The sequence below is a fragment of the Rhinatrema bivittatum genome, chromosome 2 (genome assembly GCF_901001135.1).
Source record: "Rhinatrema bivittatum chromosome 2, aRhiBiv1.1, whole genome shotgun sequence".
NCBI lineage: Eukaryota > Metazoa > Chordata > Amphibia > Gymnophiona > Rhinatrematidae > Rhinatrema > Rhinatrema bivittatum.
Window position 1 is genome coordinate 205,378,551 of NC_042616.1, and position 22,434 is coordinate 205,400,984.

General features: G+C 43.9%; 1 long non-coding RNA gene across 2 annotated transcripts in view; it reads left to right on the top strand.

The window, feature by feature from the left end:
* LOC115086077 overlaps positions 1–21,451 on the top strand; it is a 51,380-nt gene extending 29,929 nt beyond the window's left edge. The window contains exons 2-4 of one of the 2 annotated variants that reach the window (XR_003855061.1): positions 12,166–12,212; positions 17,756–17,852; positions 21,392–21,451. This is a non-coding gene — a long non-coding RNA (uncharacterized LOC115086077). Of the gene's footprint in view, positions 1–12,165; positions 12,213–17,755; positions 17,853–21,175; positions 21,276–21,391 lie in introns of those variants that run through there. The other variant, XR_003855060.1, reaches the window with a different exon arrangement.
* The last annotated feature ends 983 nt before the right edge of the window (positions 21,452–22,434 follow it).

Sequence of the window (22,434 nt, forward strand, 5' to 3'; positions counted from 1 at the left end):
TCAGGATATCCTCATAAGTAAGCGAGACATCGCCTATAAGCACATTGCTCCCTCTTGGGTCCATATCGAAATGCCCTGTGCTCCCTATGGCAACACAGATGTCCCTATCCAGAGGCCCACAGTCTTCAGAAGAGTCAGAGCTGCTCTACCAATAGGTTGGGGCCTTTGTACTGAATGTTCCGAGGCTCTCAACCACTGGGCATTGTTTCTGCCAACCAAAAGACAATCATAGTGGGCTGAGGGAGAGAAGTCACTTCTCTGCTCCTCACTTCTTCCAGGATGCTCCTCCCACACTCAGAACGAGGCATCCAAACTGTTCTTGCTGGGGGGGAATTCAAGGATCACATAGGTACATATGGTCCTACCAATTGTTAAAGAGAACTTATGCACATAAGTCCACTTCAAAAACTAGGACTGAAAACTGTGTGCACTTTGTACACGTGGACTTCAGCATGAGCAGTTATATAATTATTCACTGAGAATATAATATAATTCAAATGCATAGATTAAATGTTAAAAAATACCATAGAAAATTAATCTGCTTTAGGAACAAAAAGTTTTGAGAAAGTTAGAAAAAGAAAAGTAGTACTGCTCATGTTATCCCAGTTCTTGCGGTCTGTGGTATTTAATTAACCACATGTATCATCTTAATAGCATCTGAAATCCCTGTGACTCATTAAATTAAGCAATTTCTTTAGAAGGTGTGCTCCTGTATATTTTTTTCATTACAGATCAAGCTTTAAGGATCACTTTCAAACAAATACATGTGACAGCATATACATGCATATCTGGCTGCGAGCAGATATTTGCAAGCATTTTATTACCCATGAATATGATATAGATGCATGTTATTAAATATGCATATCTCTATCTCCACAACATACGTGCATATGTAGGCTTAGGTGTGAATACATGTAATGATTTGAAATCATGTAATGCATAGAACGCACATATTTTTCCAAGCTATTTTAAAAATATATACTTGACTTGTATATTTTACACATGAAAGTAAAATAGGACTTACATAAGTCTCAATTTACATAGTAATTTGGCCAATTTTAAAACATGCGTGCATAATTGAAATGCACCAGTTTACCAATGTTGCGTTCATGCCTGTTCTTGCCCTCGCTCCACCTTCTCTACGTTTGTGGCGACTCCCTTCGGGTCTGACGGACAGATGCTGCCGCGTCTTCTCCTCGCCGCTTCTCCCCGGAATCCCCGGGCTGGCCTGATGCTGTGGATCCGCCATGTTCCTGATGACGTAAGGGTGCGCGCATGCGCTCCAGAGTTTGTACCGGCAAGGGCGCGAACCTCGGTGGCGTCCCCTCGTAGTGACGTCATCCGCTTCCAACTTAAAAGGTCTTTGCTACTAAGAATCGAGTTAGCAAGGGGAATACTTCTCTGCTGCTCTGCCTCCACAAACATACCTAGGGGGTACCTGCTCATCGGGGGCCCCACTCTCTCTTCTTGATTTCAGACTGCTAAGACGGGATCCAGTACTCGCTCCTCGAGGGCCTATGTCCCTAAATGCTCAGAAGACTCCTTACTGCCTGGAAGCGATCGCAGACGTGAACACTGTGAGTTCTATTACAGATAGGAATCAGTAATCGCTCCACGAGGTCCTATGTTCCTAATCTCTGAAGACTCCCTTCTGTCTAAGACGTTATCGCAGGTACGGAGATCATGAGTTGTCATTGCAGATTGCAGATAGGAACCAGTACTCGCTCCACGAGGGCCCATGTTCCTAAAACCCTTCACAGACTCTCTTCTATCTCAGAAGCTATCGCATACCTATATCTGGTACATTACTATTTCATATTGCAGATAAGAACCGGTACTCGCTCCACAAGGGCCCATGTTCCTACAACCCTTCACAGACTCTCTTCTATCTCAGAAGCTATCGCATACCTATATCTGGTACATTACTAATATAGTTTACAGATAGGAACCGGTACTCGTTCCACGAGGGCCTATGTTCCTAAAACCTTCCAAAGACTCTCTTCTATTACAGAAGCCACCTCATACACAGATATCGTGAGTTCTTATTCCAGACTGCATATAGGTACCAGTACTCACCTATGGCTCCTGTTCCTGAATATACTGAAGACTCTCTGTTGCACTGAAGCCATTATAAGATATCTACAATTGTGAGTGTATCATCTACTACTGGTTATGTATCCAGCATTAGGGATGTGAATCGTTTTTTGACGATTTAAAATATCGTCCGATATATTTTAAATCGTCAAAAATCGTTAGGGCCACGATACAATACCAATTCCCCCGATTTATCGTTAAAAAATCGTAAATTGGGGGGGGCTGATGACGTCAGCGGCTCGAGTGGCAGCTTAGCCCGGAGCTCCTGGCTCTGCCGGATAGCATCTAGCTAATATCGTAGCCATCCCTCCACTTCTCGACGTGGCTCCTGCATTAAAATCACTCCCGACGGCTGCTGATGGCGAATCGGGCTCCCAAACCGGACTTTTGTAAGTTTTCATACAAAAAATCGGCCCGGGAAAATTCGCCCGAAAAAAACAAAATGGCAGCCACAACGGGAGAGGTAGCATCGGGGGCCGCAGCTGCAGCACTGGAACTCCCCGATTCGGAGGTGCCTACTCGGGGTGAGTTCAAAACTTGGTTTGGGGAGCTTAGCCACGATCTGAACTCTTTCAAGTCAGAAATCAGGGAAACAGTGGGGGAAATGAAGGAGGAAATCAGTGAAATGGGGAGGAGACTCTTTGAGTATGAAACCCTCACTGAATCCCAGGCTGATAAAATGAACTCTCTTCAGCATAGCCATAAAGCTATGGCTAGTGAAATCCTGCAACTCTCCTCAAAGCTGGAAGACTTAGAAAACAGGAATAGGAGGGCTAATCTGCTCTTCCGGGGCATCCCTGAGTCTCCAGAGTTCGCAAACTGCATGCAAGTTATCACAGAGCTTTGCACAGATTTGCTACAGCAAGCAGCACCCGACAGTGCTCCTGGCCCTGGAGGGTCGCCGGCGGTTAAGCTTGAACGGGCTCACAGGGTCCAGGGTCAGAGAGCTCCTAACCAACCTAAAGATGTGATCGCTTGTTTTCATGATTTTCCTGTGAAAGAGAAGATCCTGGCCCTGGCACGTCAGCGGGGGAAGCTGCAGCTACAGGGACATGAGGTGCAAGTCTATGCTGATGTTTCTCCGACCACTATAAAGAAACGTCAAGAGATGAGACCTGTTACTGCTATTTTGATTAAAGAGAACATTCGATACCGCTGGTTATTTCCCTTCGGCCTCAGCTTCACTGTACAAGGCACTACGCACAAGGCACAATCTGTGCATGAAGCGGCTGGCATCTTGAAGGACCTTGGCTATACTGTGGTGGATCTGCCGCCATCTTCTTCGCCACGTGCGGATCGCAGAGAGGAACCTCGCTGGCAGCGGATGGGGAAGGGGGGAAAGAGACTGCGACGCACCCCGGATCCAGAGATTGCGAACAGTGCACCTACCTGACCTGTTTGTTCTTGATCCGCTGGCTTGAGGGAAGTTTATAGTGACAATGCAATAGAAGTGGAGGGTTTGGTTACCGTTTATATGTTGACTATTTTGCTGATGCTACCGGGTGGGACGGCGACTGGGACGCTGTCTTCATTCACCCACACATGTTGGGGGACCCAAGAGATGATTGTGGTTCCTCTGGGGGGGGGGGGGGGGGGGGAGGGGGGAGCCTTGGTACATCATGGGGATCTCCTTTTAGGCAGCGAATTGCATTATTTACTGTTGCTCAGATCACTGGGAGCTGTGTACTGTCTGGTACCATATATAGTTATCTGTTGTTCCATAAGGGGACCTTTATTACTACCCTATTTCTCTGCTTTTTACTCTATGGGGTACTTGAGACTTCACCCGGCCTGCTAGAATGGCTACCTTTAAGGTTCAGTCCTTTAATGTTAAAGGGCTGAATACGCATCGCAAGCGTAAGTTACTTTATAAAGATCTGCAGCGGGCTGATGTCGCCATTGCTTGTATACAGGAGACACATCTCAAGCGGCGCTATGAGCACTTAATGAGCTCGGACCTTTATCCGCACCAGTTTTGGGCGGCTAGTTCTAAAGCTGCTAAATATGCAGGTGTGGGGATTTTATTCCACAAGGACTTTGCTTTTGAACTGCTTGATTGTGAAGCCGACGCCCTGGGTAGATACTTATTGCTGGTCCTTAATATTGCCGGAGACCCGTATACCTTGCTTAACATTTATGCCCCTAACGTTCATCAAGCTAAATTTTATGATGCACTGGCTCAGGTGGTCCTTTCCAAAAAGGTGGGTCATCTGATGGTGATGGGAGATTGTAATCTACCTTTAGATCCTGTTCGAGATACCTCTGGGGGGCGATGTTCCACTTTGAAAAAGGATCGTAAAGCCTCCTTGCTTTCCTGGATCTTTTTCAGCTAGTAGATGTGTGGCGCTTTTTGTACCCCAACCAGAGGGACTATACTTTTTTTTCGAACCCTCATAACCTCTACTCTCGGATAGATTATGTTTTTGTGGATAAGGGAGTGCTCCAACATGTGTGTAAGGGGGTAATCGAGTCGATCACCTGGTCGGACCATGCTCCGGTGTGGGCCGAGCTGACTTTCCCCAATTATGACATAGGCCAACGTTTTTGGCGCTTAAATGATAGTCTACTTGATAACGACCCCTTTGTGGATCAGTGTAGGAGGGTGCTCGCCGATTACAGTTCTCATAATAATCTCCCTGACGTCTCTCCTATCACTTACTGGGACTGTTTGAAGGTGGTAATCCGGGGGACTTTGATTGCTCGAGCCTCCTGGGTTAAAAAGGAGACGCAGCGAGTACGCAGGCTCTTGACAGCCAAATTACTGGACTTAGAACAGCGACATAAGCAGACCCCCACTAAGGTGCTACGTTTAGCTTTAGCTGACTGCCGATCTCAACTCGGGGCGCTGGATGCGGCAAAAATTGCGCATGAGCTAGAACTCACAGAACAAGTATATTTTGAGGGGAGCAATAAAGCGGGGAAATTGCTTGCCCATAAGTTGAAAGCCAAGCGTTTGCAAAATACCATCCCTAAAATCATCGATGCTCACGGCACGCCACTTACCTCCAATGATGCGATCCGAGCCTGCTTTTTGCAATTTTATTCAGCGCTGTACTCACGTAATGAAGCTATAGATTCCAGAGACATACAGTCCTTCTTGCAGGCCACTCCTTTATCTAGACTAACTGATTCAGCCAGGGATATTTATTTATTTATTTATTTACGGATTTATATACCGAAGGTTCCTGTATAATATACATATCACCCCGGTTTACAATGAACAGTAACTATCGCTTCAAGTTAGCGGTTTACAATGAACATAGTTAATCCAAGAAACAGAAAAAAAAATATATATATAACAATGCTAACAATTAATAAATAACAATTAATAGATGAAAATAAATGCAATAACAATTAATAAATAATTAATAAATAAACAACAATAAATATCAATGAAAAATGGCAATAAAAAATGACAATAAATAAAATGCAATAGCAGTTGGTAAAATAACATGAGGGTTAATGAGAAAAATAACATGGTTAAATAACAAGGTTATGTGAAATATGCTGGGGTAATCGGAAAATATGTGACTGATTTTCTTCCTGCTCTTGGTTCTACGGGAATGCTTGTTTGAATAACCAAGTCTTAAGTTTCTTTTTGAATGTAGCGTGGCATGGTTCAAGGCGAAGGTCTGGAGGAAGCGAGTTCCAGAGTGAAGGGCCCGCTGTGGATAGAGCGCGTTTCCTCAGCGAGGATTTAGCCGGTTGGGTGGTTAGTCTGTTTTGATAAGCGCTTCTGGTCGGTTTTGTAGATGTGTGTAGTTGAATTTGGAATGTTAACTTGAGCGGTGCGATGTTGTGCAAAGCTTTATGTATCATCATTAAGGATTTGAATTGGATATGCTGGATAAAGCCATTGGATATGCTGGATAAAGCCATTGGATATGCTGGATAAAGCCATTTCAGAAGATTTGAATTGGATATGCTGGATAAAGCCATTGGATATGCTGGATAAAGCCATTTCAGAAGCTGAAGTGTTATATGCCATTAAGCAACTCAAGGCTGGCAAATCTCCGGGGCTGGATGGTTTTACGTCCCGGTTTTATCAATGCTTTGCCGGTGACTTACTTACTCCACTCACTGCCATGTTTAACGCACTGCGGCATGAGGGGGTTTTGAATCCCAATTCTAATGTGGCGGGTATAACTGTCCTTGCCAAGCCGGGACGGGACCCTACCAGATGTGGCTCTTATAGGCCTATCTCCTTGCTGAACATAGACCTTAAGCTTTTGGCTAAAGTATTGGCTAACAGGCTTAATGGATATGTGGCGCAGCTCATCCACCCGGATCAGGCCGGTTTTATACCGGGTCGTATGGCCTCCGACAATGTTCGGAAGTTGTTGACCTCCCTCTGGTGGGTTAAGCGTCACGATATCCCTTTTCTTTTTATGGCTATGGATGCGGAAAAGGCCTTTGATCTGGTTCATTGGCCTTTCTTATTCCAAGTCTTGCACACTATGGGTTTTGGGAATTTTTTTATTACTTGGATTCAGAAATTATACGATAGCCCGCGGGCCTGTATTAAGGTTAATGGGGGTTATTCCCCATTCTTTATAGTAGAGCGGGGCACTCGCCAGGGGTGCCCGCTCTCTCCGTTACTTTTTGCCCTCTTTATAGAACCCTTGGCCCAACGGATCCGGCTGTCCCGAGATGTGCGGGGTATTAGTGTGGGATCCTATTCTTCCAAGTTAGCAATGTTTGCTGATGATGTTATTCTGACCCTCACAGACCCTGAGCATTCGTTGCCAGCTGTAGTAGAGATTATTATCGCCTTCAGTCGGGTGTCTGGTTACTCCATTAATTGGGACAAAACTGAAATTCTTAATATTATGCTACCGGAGGACCGGGCACGGGATCTGAAAGCTCGGTTTGCTTTTAAATGGACAAAGGAGAAAATTAAATACCTTGGTATCTATATCGGGGCCAAATCCGATGTCTTTAATCTTAACTACCCACCTCTTCTCGCCAAATTATACAGGGAAATGGAGGAGTGGAATCGATACCACATCTCGTGGCTGGGGCGTATCGCTACTTTTAAAATGAACATTTTGCCCCGGCTTGGTTACCTTTTCCAAACCATTCCTTGTGTTATACCAGATGCCCTGCTGCTCAAGTGGCAACGTAGGATTATGAAATTTTTGTGGCAGGGGAAGCATCCCAGGGTCGCTCAGAGAGTATTGTTTCAACCCCGGGTGCGGGGGGGTCTAGCGGTGCCCAATTTATTACGATATTATGTTGCGGCTCAGTTACGAGCTGTAGTTGACTGGCACAGACTTGAAACCCGCAAACCATGGGCAATTCTGGAACAAGAACTCGCTGGGTCATATTTGTTGACTAATGCCATCTGGCAGCCTTCTAGTTCGGGGCCTAAATTGGACGGCTTACCCACCACGATTCAGTGTACTTTACAACTTTGGTATAAATGGAAGCCTCAGGTGGTGGGGGCCAAGGTGGGCTCGGTCCTTTTTTCCCCCTTTTACTCTGGGACGTTCCTAGCAGGTAAAGCCCAGTAGGTCTTTAGGGATTGGTTGGCTAAGGGTCTCTACAATTACAGCCACTTTTGGGACCACCCCTCATGGGTACCGTTCCCCATTCTCCAAGCCAAATATGACTTACCACAGGGGGACTTTTACCGCTACCTACAACTCATGAGCTATGCAAGGGCGTCCAATATTTCTCAGGATCTGCTTCTGCCGGTTAGTCTCTTTGAGAATTTCTGCCGGGCAGCTGACAAAATCCAGCATTTAATGTCCAAAATTTATAAGTTGCTTATTCAGGGGATAGAAACCCGGCCGACATTCCGGTCCGCCTGGGAGACAGATCTAGGGTCCCCGCAGGGTGATGATTTTTGGGACGCTATTTTTACTGTGGGGTGTAAGGGTCTCATTTCAGCCGCCTTTTTGGAAAATAGTTTTAAACTCCTTTATCGCTGGCATTATACCCCCTCCAAACTCCATAGAATTTATCCCACAACTTCAGATAGGTGCTGGAGAGGTTGCGGGGAACTAGGTTCTTTTTACCATATGTGGTGGGAGTGTGCTGTTATCTCCCAACTCTGGCGAGGGTTGGCTGGGTGGCTTTCAGATATCTTGCATATCTCTATTACCTTGACTCCCATAGTTGCTTTACTTAATTCAGAGTACCCACAGCTTGACATTGCTAAACAACGCTTTATTAGACTAGTGGTCACCTCTGCTCGTTGCGAGATAGCTCTCCATTGGAAGGCTAAGGGAGTACCCACTCTGCATCAGATTCAGTCATGGGTGGCCAAGGTCTGTATCCTTAGTAAGATCACGGCGCACCGCTGGAAACAAATAGGGGTATTTCAGCGTACTTGGACCCTATATCTAACATGGCAGCAACAACAGACGAAGATATGATTTTTCTTTTCTTTTTGTTTGGTTCTTTTATGTGTTTTTGTTCTCCTATGAAGGAGATCCCAGGGGTGGTAGGGGAGAGGGGTGGGGGTGCGGGGAGTAAAGGGGGGGGGGGGGTTACATTTGGGTAATAACTGAGAAACACAGAGATCCTGTTGTAAGTTTTTATTGCATTTACTTCACTGCTAATTTTGTTATTGTCCATGCTTCGCAGATTCTGCATGGTCTTGTATTTTTGGTGTTATATTTCTCTAATAAACCTTAAATTTCAAAAAAAAAAAAAAAAAATCGTAAATCGGGGGAAGGGGGAGGGCAGGAAAACCGGCACACTAAAACCCCCTAAAACCCACCCCCGACCCTTTAAATTAAATCCCCCACCCTCCCGAACCCCCCCCAAATGCTTTAAATAACCTGGGGATCCAGCGGTGGTCCAGAACGGCAGCGGTCCGGAACGGCCCCCCTCAATTGAATCCTGTTGTCTTCAGCCGGTGCCATTTTGCAAAATGGCCGCCGCAAATGGCGGCGGCCATAGACAAAACGATTCGACGCAGGAGGTCGTTCCGGACCCCCGCTGGACTTTTGGCAAGTCTTGTGGGGGTCAGGAGGCCCCCCCAAGCTGGCCAAAAGTTCCTGGGAGTCCAGCGGGGTTCAGGAAGCGATTTCTTGCCGCGAATCATTTTCCGTACGGAAAATGGCGCCGGCAGGAGATCAACTGCAGGAGGTCATTCAGCGGGGGTTCCGGACCGCCGCTGAACGACCTCCTGCAGTCGATCTCCTGCCGGCGCCATTTTCCGTACGGAAAACGATTCGCGGCAAGAAATCGCTTCCTGAACCCCGCTGGACTCCCAGGAACTTTTGGCCAGCTTGGGGGGGCCTCCTGACCCCCACAAGACTTGCCAAAAGTCCAGCGGGGGTCCGGAACGACCTCCTGCATCGAATCATTTTTGTCTATGGCCGCCGCCATTTTGCGGTGGCCATTTTGCAAAATGGCGCCGGCTGAAGACAACAGGATTCAATTGAGGGGGCCGTTCCGGACCGCCGCCGTTCTGGACCACCGCTGGATCCCCAGGTTATTTAAAGCATTTGGGGGGGGGGTTCGGGAGGGTGGGGGATTTAATTTAAAGGGTCGGGGGTGGGTTTTAGGGGGTTTTAGTGTGTCGGCTCACGATATTAACAATTTTAATGATAGTTTACACACCCAAACGGCAACAATACGATTCCCTCCCCCTCCCAGCCGAAATCGATCGTTAAGATGATCGAGGACACGATTCACATCTCTATCCAGCATACCCTGTCTACTCACTATCTATAGTCTCTCTCTCTACAGCTCAGCAACCCAGAGATCACAGTTCCAGTATCTGAGGGACTTCAGCCCTGCTGGGCACATCAATTCACTACTGCCACCTCTGGTGGTTTTACTTCCTGTCTAATAAAGAACTATCTGTGTTTGTCTCCATACTCCGGCCTAGCCGGTGGTCCCTCTCAGGATATCCTCCTGGGGGCGCTGTTATCTGCCATCGGCTCAAGGATTCACCAATTTCCATTGTTTATTCCTTACACTACTAGAGCCGTATCATACAGACTCCCACTCTGTGGGAGCTAAACCACATCAGATCATTAACTCCATCTACGGAGTACATCACTCTGCTGACTATTTTATTTATTTATTATTTATTTTTAATTTTTTATATACCGAGGTTCCTGTATAATATACATATCACACCGGTTTACAAGGAAATATAACTGTTGCCTCGAGGGCAGCTTACATTGAAACATATAACAATAAAAGAATTTAAAGAATTTACAGAAAACAAACAAAGGCCTGATTAAACTGCAAAGTAGAACTATTAAGAAACATATGTACAGCAGGAGAAGGGATCGGGGTCTATAATGTATTCGTATTCCTCGGGTCTAGGATTCTGGGAAAGTTTGGGTGAACAGCTAAGACTATTGTTACTTTTTGAGAGATCTATGGCAGGGATTTAGGCCAAAGGGATCGGGGTCTATAATGTCCTTGAAATCCTTGGGTCTTAGTTCTCCAGGAAAGCTTGGGTGAAAAGCCAAGTCTTTATCTTCTTTTTTAATGTCCTTTGGCAGGGATCTAGGCGAAGGTCCGGAGGGAACGAATTCCAGAGTAGGGGACCCGCCGTAGAAAGAGCGTGTTTCCTCAGGGAAGATTTTGCCGGTTGGGTGAGTAGCAAGTTCTTGTACGCATTTCTAGTTGGTCTCTTGGTGATGTGCTGTTGGAGTGGAAAAGTTAGGTTGAGAGGAGAGATGTTGTGAAGGGCCTTTTGTATCATCATAAGGGTTTTGAAGTGTATCCTGTGTTTAATCGGCAGCCAGTGAAGGTGCTTGAGGATGGGGGTGATATGATCCCTTTTGTTAGCGTTTGTGAGAATTCTGGCTGTGGCGTTAAGGACCATCTGGAGTGGTTTGATGGTGCTGGCAGGAAGGCCCAGCAGGAGTGAATTGTAATAGTCCAGTTTCAGGAGTATGATGGATTGTAGTACCAGGCGGAAGTCTCTGTGGAGTAAAAGTGATTTTAATTTTTTTAATACTTGCAGTTTATAGAAGCATTCTTTTGTGGTGTTGTTTACGAACTTGCTGAGGCTGAGTCGGTTATCTAGTAGAACACCCAGGTCTCTTACTTGAGGCGAGAAGTTTATTGAGGTGATACGACATTGGTTGGTAGTTGTAGGGATGAGGGGGAAGTAGTTTTCTGGGGCTATAATAAGGATTTCAGTTTTGTTGGTGTTAAGTACCAGGTTGAGGCTGGAGAGTAGGTTGTTGATTTCTGAGAGGCAGTTGGTCCAGTAAGACAAAGTTTTTTGGAGAGATTCCGCTATAGGGAAGTTTTTTGGACAGTAAGACAACATTTTTTGGAGAGATTCCGCTATAGGGACTACTCCCCTCTGGGGAAGCAGATCCATATCAGACTGCTAACTTCGCCTCCCTGGCGGGGTAATCTACATTAGATTGCCAGCTCCTCCCCTCTGGGGGAGCTGATCGCTAACAGATTACTAACTCCGCCCGCCTTGGCGGAGTGATCGCTAACAACCAATTAGTCCATCAGTTTGCCCAGTTTTTCTTAGGTCATTGAGACTTTCCTGGTTCTTCAACCTCATCTCCTCCCAGTTCACCCACACCTCCCACCCAGTCAGTATTGCACAATAAACACATTTAATATCCCTTATGCCAGATAATTAGCAGGTATAAAAATACGCAAGCGTAGCAAATGTATGCGCACAAGTGTCTTTTAAAATAGCAGCTTATGTGCGTAAGTGTTGACCCTGCCCTAGAATGTCCCTAAACCTCCCCTTTTTTTACATGCGTATATGTGCGTGTAAAAGTGATAGTACGCACATAATTTCAACTTGTATAAAATATGGAATATGCAAGTAGAGGGTACTTACATGCTGATATGCTAATTTTTATGTACCTAAAGTTTTGAAATTCACTTCTTTGATTGCAAAGAAATGTCATCATATTGCTGTGGGGGTGTATCCTTTGACTTCTCACTGCTATGAATAACCACCAATGAAATCTGAATTGCACTGCAGTATAATGATTGCCGAACCTATCTTTATTGCACTTGGCAAGCAAGATGAAATGACTCATTGCAGTATTGTGTAACATAGCCTCACAGATATTATTTAACAGGACTGAGACTAATTCAGCCTTCCTTTTTGTGTAGAGTGAGCATGCCATAGGAAGTACTCCCATCATTTCATCCCAAATCAGGTACGTATCCTATTTCTATAAAGTTAGTCTGCTCTATGTAAAGGGGCACTTTATGTTAAAATATACTACAGTCTGACAGAGGCTAACTTCTTGGAAGTAACATATAATGTTAGCCAGAAATGGATTTTTTCAGAAATGTGGCACTAAAACCTCAGAGAGGACCAGAGGAGTATCCATTTTAGCTAGGGACCTTTCTTTACAGTTTTTCTTTTAATTTTCCTGGGAATTTATCAGTGTTTATTGTAAGAAATAACAAAAAAAATTGATAGAAAAAAAATGACTTATTTTTTCCCACTGATTTTCTCCCATTTACATTCATTATAAAAAAACTGACAAATTTCAAAGAAAAATACAATAAAAACTAAAAACTAAGGTCCCTATTTATTATTGGACCCCAGTGATCATGAGTGATAGGATGGTTCTTTCTTTCTTCTTTTCATTATTTTTAGTAGTTTTGATGTGGATATTTCTATACAGAAATCAAGGCACTCTATTACAAAAACTGAGTCTTTTTTTTTTGTTCTTTTAAAATTTTGGTTCTTTGAAAGTATTTTTTAAGGATATTTTTTCCTTTTTTTACGAGCCACTTTCTTTCAATGTCCTCATATCAACCATGCACCAATGGGAATGTAAAATAAGCCCTGCTTGTCACATCTAGTTAAACTTCTGGTGAGCCTTAATTTTTATACATACGGGTTTGTTCAGGTAAGTTGCTCATCTTAAATTGTTTTCTTCACTGTTCTCATCCACATCCAGTTTTCCAGAATTATTTTTTCTGCCTTATTAAAAGCCAAATACAAATGAAATTTAAAAGCATGATAACATCTTTAATGATATGGACTTATCTGTAAAATGGAAACCCCCTACTTATATTATGCTTACATGTTAATCACTATATACTGAATATTATTTAAAAATGTTTCTATACGGCTTGTTACAAACAAAGTTTAGTCAAATGGTTTGTACATAGATATAAATCATAAAAATAAAATAACATAACTAAAAAATTACAAGGTCTCATATTAGTAAAATAGAATACATTAAGATAAAATTAATATGTTATAAAATCTAATTCAAGTCAAACATAAAGCAGGCAAGAAACTCCATATCAAACGATTCATGTAGAACGGTACTACTTATCATTCCTGTCACTGTAAATATTCGTTGAAATCAGACTTGTGGTCTAGTTTTCCTGGGATCATTTGATGAGTCAATGAGCCCCCCCTTCACTTAAAAGTCTCTTTTAGCTCCTTTAGGGAAAACTTCTTCTTACAGACAGCTGAGATTCAAAATCTGGATCTACTACAGCCTTGCTTCATTTCTTTAGAAAAATGTCCAGAATATATAGGATGTCAGTGGCAAAATAATGTGAAAATCTGTTTGCTTTAAGGTGAATTTTTGAAAGCCCGATACACACATCAATTAGGGAATGCGCAATTATGTTGGGCTGGCGCATGTCGAGCGGATTTTAAAAGCTACCCACATGTACATGCTACTACGTGCACAAATGAAAAGTTTCCAAAAAGTGGCAGGGCATGGGAGATCTGGGATTTTAACATGAAATTTGTGTGGAAATATTTAGGTGAACTGGCGCGCGCTGGGGGTTCGCTGCCACGTAACTTTGCTTTTCTAAGAATGTCGTGTAAGTTATAAAACAAAAAAATCCAGGCAGATCAGTGCTAACATGGGTGAAGGGAGGCTATGAAACTAAGGGCCTCATTTTCCAGAGGGATCGCATGCGATAAGGGACATTTGCATGTGAAAAGTCCCTTATCGCGTGCGATACCAACATGGGGGCGGAGTCGGCCCCGGAAGAGGAGGAGTCAGGGCGTCACCGGGGCCGACTCCGCGAAGATGCCGCAGACGACGAAAAGATAAGGCCCTTTTCACGTCCGAGTTCGCACCCAATAGCTACACCTTCTATTGTGGTGCTATTGGGTGCGAAACCGGCAGCGATCGCACCGTGACGGTGCGATCGCTGCCGGCTAGCGCAGCTCCGCCCCCCGTTTCGGCCCCCCACCCCTCATTCCCTAAAGTATCGCAGGCCTGCGATACTTTAGAAAATGAGGCCCTAAGTGGGTTTGCAAGATCTATTTCTTAAATGGGCGAACGAGGAATGAACTGGGAAAACTGGCCAATGGTGTCAGCGCAGGTCCCTTTTAAAATCCCCCCGCTTACGCGGTAGAAGTGGCATTTGCGCACCCAGGTGTGCACCCGCTTAAAATTGAGTTCACATGTGCACACGGTCAGGCAATTTGATAACATGCGCGGATATATATGCATATGTTATAAAATAGATGCGTCCCTGGGCACGGGCCACACACCGCTTTGAAAGTTACCATCCCTTTGTTTTTTCTTTCTTTGTTTCAATGAGGCCGGCACCAGGAATTCCCCACTCTGTGAATGTCTAGAAGTGCTCAGCTTCTGATTATAGAAAATGTCCTTTTGGAATCCACTCCTTGCTTACTTCATACGTGGCTTCTACAAACCTACCACACTCCTACTCTTTTCATAGGCAATTTGCATCTGGATGTCATCTTGGAGAAAAACTGTCAAGATTTTTAACTTGACGGAAATCATCAACTCAGATTAATGTGGAGGTGATGCTCTCAGGCCCAGGGAGGGAAGAGGGATAGCACAGCTGCGGTGACCCCTATCATCCAATGAGTGGTGCCAAGGGTGCATCTCAGGACTGGCCAGGATACTCTTGGGGTGGAGAAGGGGAACTGGCACAGACCACTGAAAGAGAATGATGGCAGACAAAACAAAATAGCTTAATTCCATCTAAGTGAGTTGAGTACTTAGAATATAATTTTTATTGAAGTCCAAGCATTTTTTTTTTTTCATAAAAACTAAAATTCAATTTTCCTTTCCATGGGCATGATCTTAAGTATTTTTTTTTTTTTTTTTATGTCTGCCTATTCCATGAAGGAACAACTTTGTTTCTAGTTTATAAAATGTAATTTTAAAGATTTATAAAGGAGAGTATTTCAACTTCACTGTAAATTACTGTATATTAAAGTCTACTATGAATATGGAAAGTTATAGATACCATTGATGATATAAGCTTAACTGTAATTAAATGGTTAAGATTAATGAGCTGTGGTTCATCATACAATGGTTTCTCATAAGCTCTTTGTCCATAATACTGACAATTTCTTGAGCCACACAAACAGCTGAAAGCCCAGAGGTATTTGACCTACGGCATTATTTTTCTTCTGCTGGAAATAAGATGTTCAGGCCAACACAGGTGATATTTTGTTCTGTCTCTCAGAGATTTACTCCAGTGCAGAAACTTTTGGAGCTCTCCAAAGTTCACAGAACAGAAGCTCCGAAGAAAGAAGGAAGAGTTAGATCATTTGTATATGATTTATATGTTTAAAGTAAAATAAAAATGACTAATTATAGCATTGTTTATGTTGGGCCTGGTTTCTAAAAGCTTTTTTCCCCCACAGGTATGAAATTAGATAAAAATAAAACCCCTTACCAAGCAAACTATAGTTTTGACATACTATTTTATGCATTTGTTGAAACAAAGCGGGAAATTTTAAAGATTTCTAATTTTCTTTCAATTCATTTTTAAAACAAGAGAAAAATAAACAATTTAATTTAATTTTTTCATTTCATTTTGTTTTAAAAAATGCGGCTACTAGACACAGCCTCCCACCTCCACAAAAAGCTAGAACTGCTACAATTTTTAAACCAAATCTCTCTCCCTCGGCATTCCCTGATACTCTCTACCCTACCCAGACTCCCGCCTTTTAGCCCTGACCCTTAAAACCCCACAGATCTGCCTAGCAGGGATGTGCATTCATTATAAACAAATGTGCAAAATGCGACAAATAAGGCCAATTTGTTTCATCCAGGATGTCCTGAAATTAAAGAATTTTAGACCTTATAAGCAATAAAAAGGAGTTGATTTGTACACTGCAGTCCCTGCTAGCTGCATTTTACAAATTAAATGGTCCATATAGGGGTTGATTTTCAAAACCCTGCACGCGCAACAAATGAAACAAACCTTATTTGTTGCATTCTTTTTAAATGAATGCATCGGGCCTAGGCCTAAGCTCAAGGATGGGGCCTTGCCTAGTACATAGGCTGAAGACCAAAGCAAGGCTGTGGCCTAGGCCTGAGCACAACACTAGGATCTTGGTCTAGGCCTGAGCCTCCCAAACAAAATTACCTGATCTTTTGGGTATCCATGGAAGTGGCCAAATCGGATACTGTCTCCTGGTCCTTGGCCTAGGTTGGAGCCTGGACCCAGGCCCAATGCTGTGGCCCAGCTTCCGAGCCAGGCCCTGGGATCAGGCTTCAGTCCAGGACAAGGCCCCGGCCTCAGGACCTGGCCTTTGGGCGGGCCATGGCAATAGGCGTGGGCCATGCTCCTCCCTATGCTGAGATGTTTGCTTTGCATAGGCCGTAAGTCCAAGTCTTCAGCCTGAGCCTAAGCCCACACTGGCAGATCCCCACCAGATCAGGTAATTGGGAGCCGGGGGGATCCTGGCCCCAGCATTTTTCCAGGTGGATGGGAGGCCCGTTTTTGTTTTTTTGGTTATTTTTTTTCTTAAATGTTTGATTTTTTTTTCATATGAATGAAATGAATCAAACATTCCATGAACCAAAATGCGTAGGGAAATATCTTCCTGAAAACGAACCGAAAAACAAAAATATATATTTGTACACCTCTACTTTTTTTATTTTTCAACTTACACCTCATCCATAGCAGAAGGAAAGCTACATGGCAGGGGACCCCAGAGTGCGCCAGCATGCATAAGTATTTACACACACTTCTCTGGTTCATAACCCAAAATGCCTGTGCCTCACCTAGATCATGCCAATTCCTCACCCCTTTTTGAAAACTTGGAGATGTGCACACTCCAGGAGATATGCGCATATCCTTGATGGCTTTTAAAGTCTACTCGGTGAGTGCCATCCCAAGTTATTTGCCCGTCCCCTAATTAATGTGTGTACCAGGCTTTTAAAATTTTTTTTTGAACTGTGTTCACTATTTTAAAATATTACACTCATTTTAATGTGAATTTTAAAAGAGATGCGTGCTATAAAATACTTGAAAATGGTACCTTGATATGTTGTCTGTAATTACATCCTTGGAACTCCTGAAGGAGGATGTCTTTGGCATAATTCAAATACTGAGAGCATTAGCAGCTTGAAGCACATACCCAATATTCCCTGGCTTTTGAGTGAGGTTCCATTTCCGTAATGATACGCACAGAATGAATCCATTTGAAGAAACTAGTAAGATGCATTGTAGCATTTTGTTTCACTTATCTTTTGGGACGAACGTTAAGGATGGCCTTTTAATTTTATATACCAACACAGCCATTTATTTTATGATTTTTTAAAAATATTTTATAATTGACAATAAAAAGAAAATTGATGCACCAAAGTAGTTTGTAAGTAGAAATCCTAATAACTTGAGCATTGTGGCCTTTCTAAGGTGTTCTCCATTTTTTCATGACTCGCACATCATTTTGAATAAAATGAAAATATACTGATTCTGCATACTCTGCACACTATTTCAGGTTAATAAATAGGAATCCTGGGAAAGGACTCTGCCCTAAAGATGACTAGAAGGACAAAAGAAACCTCTTTTCAAAATGATGTGCACAAGGATGCCACGTATGTAGCTTTACTCAAACTTCTCTCCACGGTTCATTTTTATTTGCTGCTTGTTCCTGTTTGATTTTTGCTTGTTTCTTTTTGCTAAAAGAAAGCTTTGTGCCAGTTACATAAAGCTGACACACATTTTACTTGTAGCACACCAAAGATAGAAAGATAATGGGTAGATTTTTAAAGGACTGTGCATGCGCCCATGAATGTGCATATGTCGCTGTTTGGTGAGAAACGCGCTATTTTATAAAGTATGGGCCGGATTTTCAAAAGGCCCGGCGACGCGCATAAAGCCCCGGGATGCGTGTAAGTCCCGGGGCTTTACTAAAGGGGCAGGGAGGGGGCGGGGCGGTCCGGGAGCGGGGTCAGAGGCTCCAGGCACAGCGGCCATTTGCCGCTGTGCCAGGGATCTCACGCCGGCACTCAGCCAGCGTCAGCAACTTACTCCAGCCCCAGGGCTGGAGTAAGTTTTGAAACAAAAACAAAACAAAAAAGGTAGGGAGGAAAGGGCGGGGGAGGTAGGGTAAGGGAAGAGAAGTTGGGTGGGAGGTAAGGGAATGGGAGAAGGCAGCGCGGCTCGGCGAGGGCTCGGTGCACGCAAGGTGCACAATTGTGCACCCCTTTGCAGGCGCCAACTCCGAATTTTATAACATGCACGTGCCTGCGTGCGCATGTTATAAAATTGGGCATACGTGTGCGCATGCCGGGTAGCGCGCGCACATGTATGCCCACGCGCAACCTTTTAAAATCTACCTCTATGCGCACAGGTTATAAAATAACCTTCACATGTGTATGTCTGCAGCTTTACACGCATATCATTTGAGAGCGAGAGAGAGAGAGAACCTCTTTATAAGGCTCAGCCTGACACTCCAATATCAAGTAAATTTTCAAAGGGCCATGCCTGTAAAAACAGAGGTTATGCTCGTAGCTGGGTCTTGCGTGCACCACGCGCATTTTAGAATGGGCCCGCCATGCGCTTACAGGGTCCTGAAAAAGGGGCAAGCTGGGTGGGTTGGGATGGAGCCTGGCTGGGACAGCGACTACTAGCACTGTCCCAGGGAAGCGCACACCGGCAGCTGGCTGGCACATGGAAAATACTTCTGCTCCGGAGGAGCAGTAAGTAGTGAAATAAAAAAATTTGGGGCAGCTCGGTAGAGTTTACAGGTTGGGGTGGAGAGGGGAAAGGGAAGGAAGGTTAGGTGGGGGGGGGGGGGGGAGGGAAGTTTCCTCTCAGTCCACTCCTTAATTGGAGCAAACTAGGAGGGAATTGGAAAAAAGGCCGATCGTGTCGCCGCTCATAATTTGAAAATTCACCCCCTGCACGCGTGAGTTGTTAAAATCTGGCACGCATGTGCGCACGCACATTGGATTTTATAACATGCACGCTGTTATATAATTAGTGCGTCCATGTGCGTGCGCCGGGAACCGCACACACATAGTCGCGCACACAGGGTTTTGAAAATCGACCCCTAAATGGACCGTTTGATTTGTACAATCCTTTTCATTGCTTATAAGGTCTAAAATTCTTTAATGATGTCAATTTTACAATGACTGTTTCTGTAGCACCCCCCCCAAGCCATAACCCACTCTCGCTCTCTCCCTCCCATGTTCACCAGATGCCTACTAAGGAGCTGCAGCAAAGTTAAATGCATAACTTACGCATGCTAGCTGAGGAAAATTAAGGGTTACACATGTCAGTGCTGGCCCCGCCTCTGGAACACCTATGCCCTACCCCCTTATCTGCCTACTTCCCGGCTATTTAAAATTCATGTAGCTTTCGCGCAGCCCACTTGCTCGCATATATGGCTCTTTTTGCGCATGCAAGGCTTTTAAAATCTACCTCTAAGGGTTTCATGAACTCAGATTTGAGACTTAGAACAATTTCCTGCAGAAAGCTGTTTGACAGTGGCAGGAAGGGAAATATAGCCATATCCTATCTTAAAATAGGTAGACAAGAAGCTTAGTGGCCCTGTCTATTTTTGAAAAGGGTGAATTGGGCAGAGGGAAGTGAGGTCGGTGTTTTTATTGTTTAAATATTGTATGTGAGGGGATGCATCTTCTGGGGGTTGACTTTTAAAGGAAGAAACTTGGTCGTATATTTTGTGATTATATGTTCGTTATATAAAGCTGTGACTGTTGCATTGCAATTTCTTATTTGTGCACGTACTGGAAGATACGTGCATACTCGTGCACCTTTTAAAGTCTGCGCCAGACATACATACTTATGTATCTCCCAGTTCTGGCATGCGCCGGGCTTTTAAAATTCACTCCTATGCGTGCAAGTCCAAACCCCCTCCCCAGCTCCATCCATGAAAATGCCTCGGCATGAACAGGCAGTTTGGTCATACATTTACATAAATTTCAGGGGTCAGTTTTCTAAAAGGCCATTTCTATGGGTAAAACACTGTCATACCTATAAAATGCATTTGAAAATTGCACTCTTTATGATGAATTTCAAAAGGATTTGTGCAAGTAAATAGGCTTTTGAAAATTGCCCGGGGAGGGGAGGTTTGTGTACATAAAAGGACACTTGTAACTCACATGCATATTTTTATGGGCCCAAAAAAAATAGAGACGTTCAAGGGGCAGAATTGAGGTAAGGAAATCATTTACTTGTGCATTTCTAAAAATCAACATTACGCATATAAATTTATGCGGGGAAATTTACATCTCCTCTACAGCAGATGTAAATGCGTGTGTGTAAATTTAGGTACGTACTTCCGAAAATCAGCATTATGTGAGTAAGCCTGCCCTAATTTTCACAGCCCTAGTTTTAAAACAGATTAATGCATATGGGTCTACTTTGAAAATTTGGGTTAGAGTAAGCAAATACTTTTTAATTCAATTACTTTAGCCCTATTCGCATGGTTATTAAATTACCCTCCCTGAGGGGAAGTTTTAATCAGGCCATTAAATTTTCAGGCTGTTTTGTGCCCAAATTACATCAGTTTTCAAAGCAAACTTACATGTGTTTAAGTTCATTTTGAAAATTACAGTTAAACCCACTGGGTACATGTAGTTTTGCCAAGAGAATTTATGTGCATATTTTTTTCAATATAAAGAATGTGAGTAAGTCTCAAGGCCTTCCTTCCCCACAGATTCCAACCCCTGTATTCCTATCCCATGAGTGTAAAAGTATACTCATCCATTAATTTTATGTGCATATCAGTCACACAATTTTCTGTGGGTAAGGAACTACTTTACCCGCAAAAGTCCCTTTGAAAATTACCCTGCCCATGTCCATGCAGCTTTTAGGGGTTATTTTTATGGATGTAAAGAAAATTTAAGTTACTTACAATGAAATTTAATCTGGAACCACCTTTCTAATCTAGAAAACTGGCATCCATGACTTATGAAATGAATAGCTGTTATGTGGAAAAAAGGATTTGCATTCAGACAACAACCAACAAGGACTGAACTTCACAATCTGGGTAAACAAATAAGTGTGGGGGTAGCTTGCTTATTGCAGTGGTTACTACCCTAAACCAATTAAGCCTGATACATCACTTTGAATACATATACAGCATTGCTCTCTGCTTCTATGGCAGGGGGAAATGTGAAAAAGAGGATTTGCATTCAGACAACAATCAACAAGGACTGAACTTCACAATCTGGGTAAATAAATAAGTAGGGATGTGCTTCTTTTTTTTCTGCCGGGTCAGGCTACAGATCGGGCAACCCAAGGAAAACTTCATTTTCCAACGGGTTGTTTTTTTTTTTCTCTGTAATTTTCGCCGAAAAAAACCCCAAAAACCACCCCAACCCTTCAAATTTAGTTAATTACAACCCCCCACCCTCCCAACCCCCCAAAAACTTGCCTAAAGTCCCTGGTGGTCCAGTGGGGGTCCTGGGACTGATCTCCGCTCTCGGGCCATCGGCTGCCAGTAAACAAAATGGCACCGGTGGCCCTTTGACCTTATCATGTGACAGGGGCTACTGGTTCCATTGGTCGGCCCCTGTCACATGGAAGGAGCATGGATGGTCTGTGCCATTTTCTAATAATACACAAGCAAAATCTATATATGTGTAGTTATGCCAATTTTTATACGTGTAACATTTGAAAATTCCCCATACTGTTGTGCCAGAGGTGGACACTTGGGCCAAGGTGGGGTTGACGCAACCCATAGGTTGCGGCAACCCATAGGTTGCGTCAATCTATGGGTTGACGCAACCCATAGGTTGACGGTACCCATTTTGGGTACCGGGGCCGGCTGGACTTAGGTGGACCTCTATATGTAGTCGATGAGGAGATCGAGTTCAGCCCAGAGACAGCAGGAGGGAGATGGTACAGTCTTACACTGGACAAGGTAGTGTCCTGGAGACTCGGGCGCCTAAGGAACAAAGGCATACAGGGGGCGCCCGAGCAAGAGCAGGTCAAAACCTGAATTGACCAAGTCCAGGAGGTAAGCTGAAGAGGCATCGAGGAATAGGTTTGAGTCAGAACTGGCGGCAATCTGGAAGCAGTGGCAAGCAAGGCTGAGGTCTGATCACGGAGATAGTCTAGAGACGTAGTCAGGCAATGCAGAGGTCTGGGTCTGGAGAGAGGCAACGGCGTAGTCAGGCGATGCAAATGTCCAGGCTTGGAGAGAGT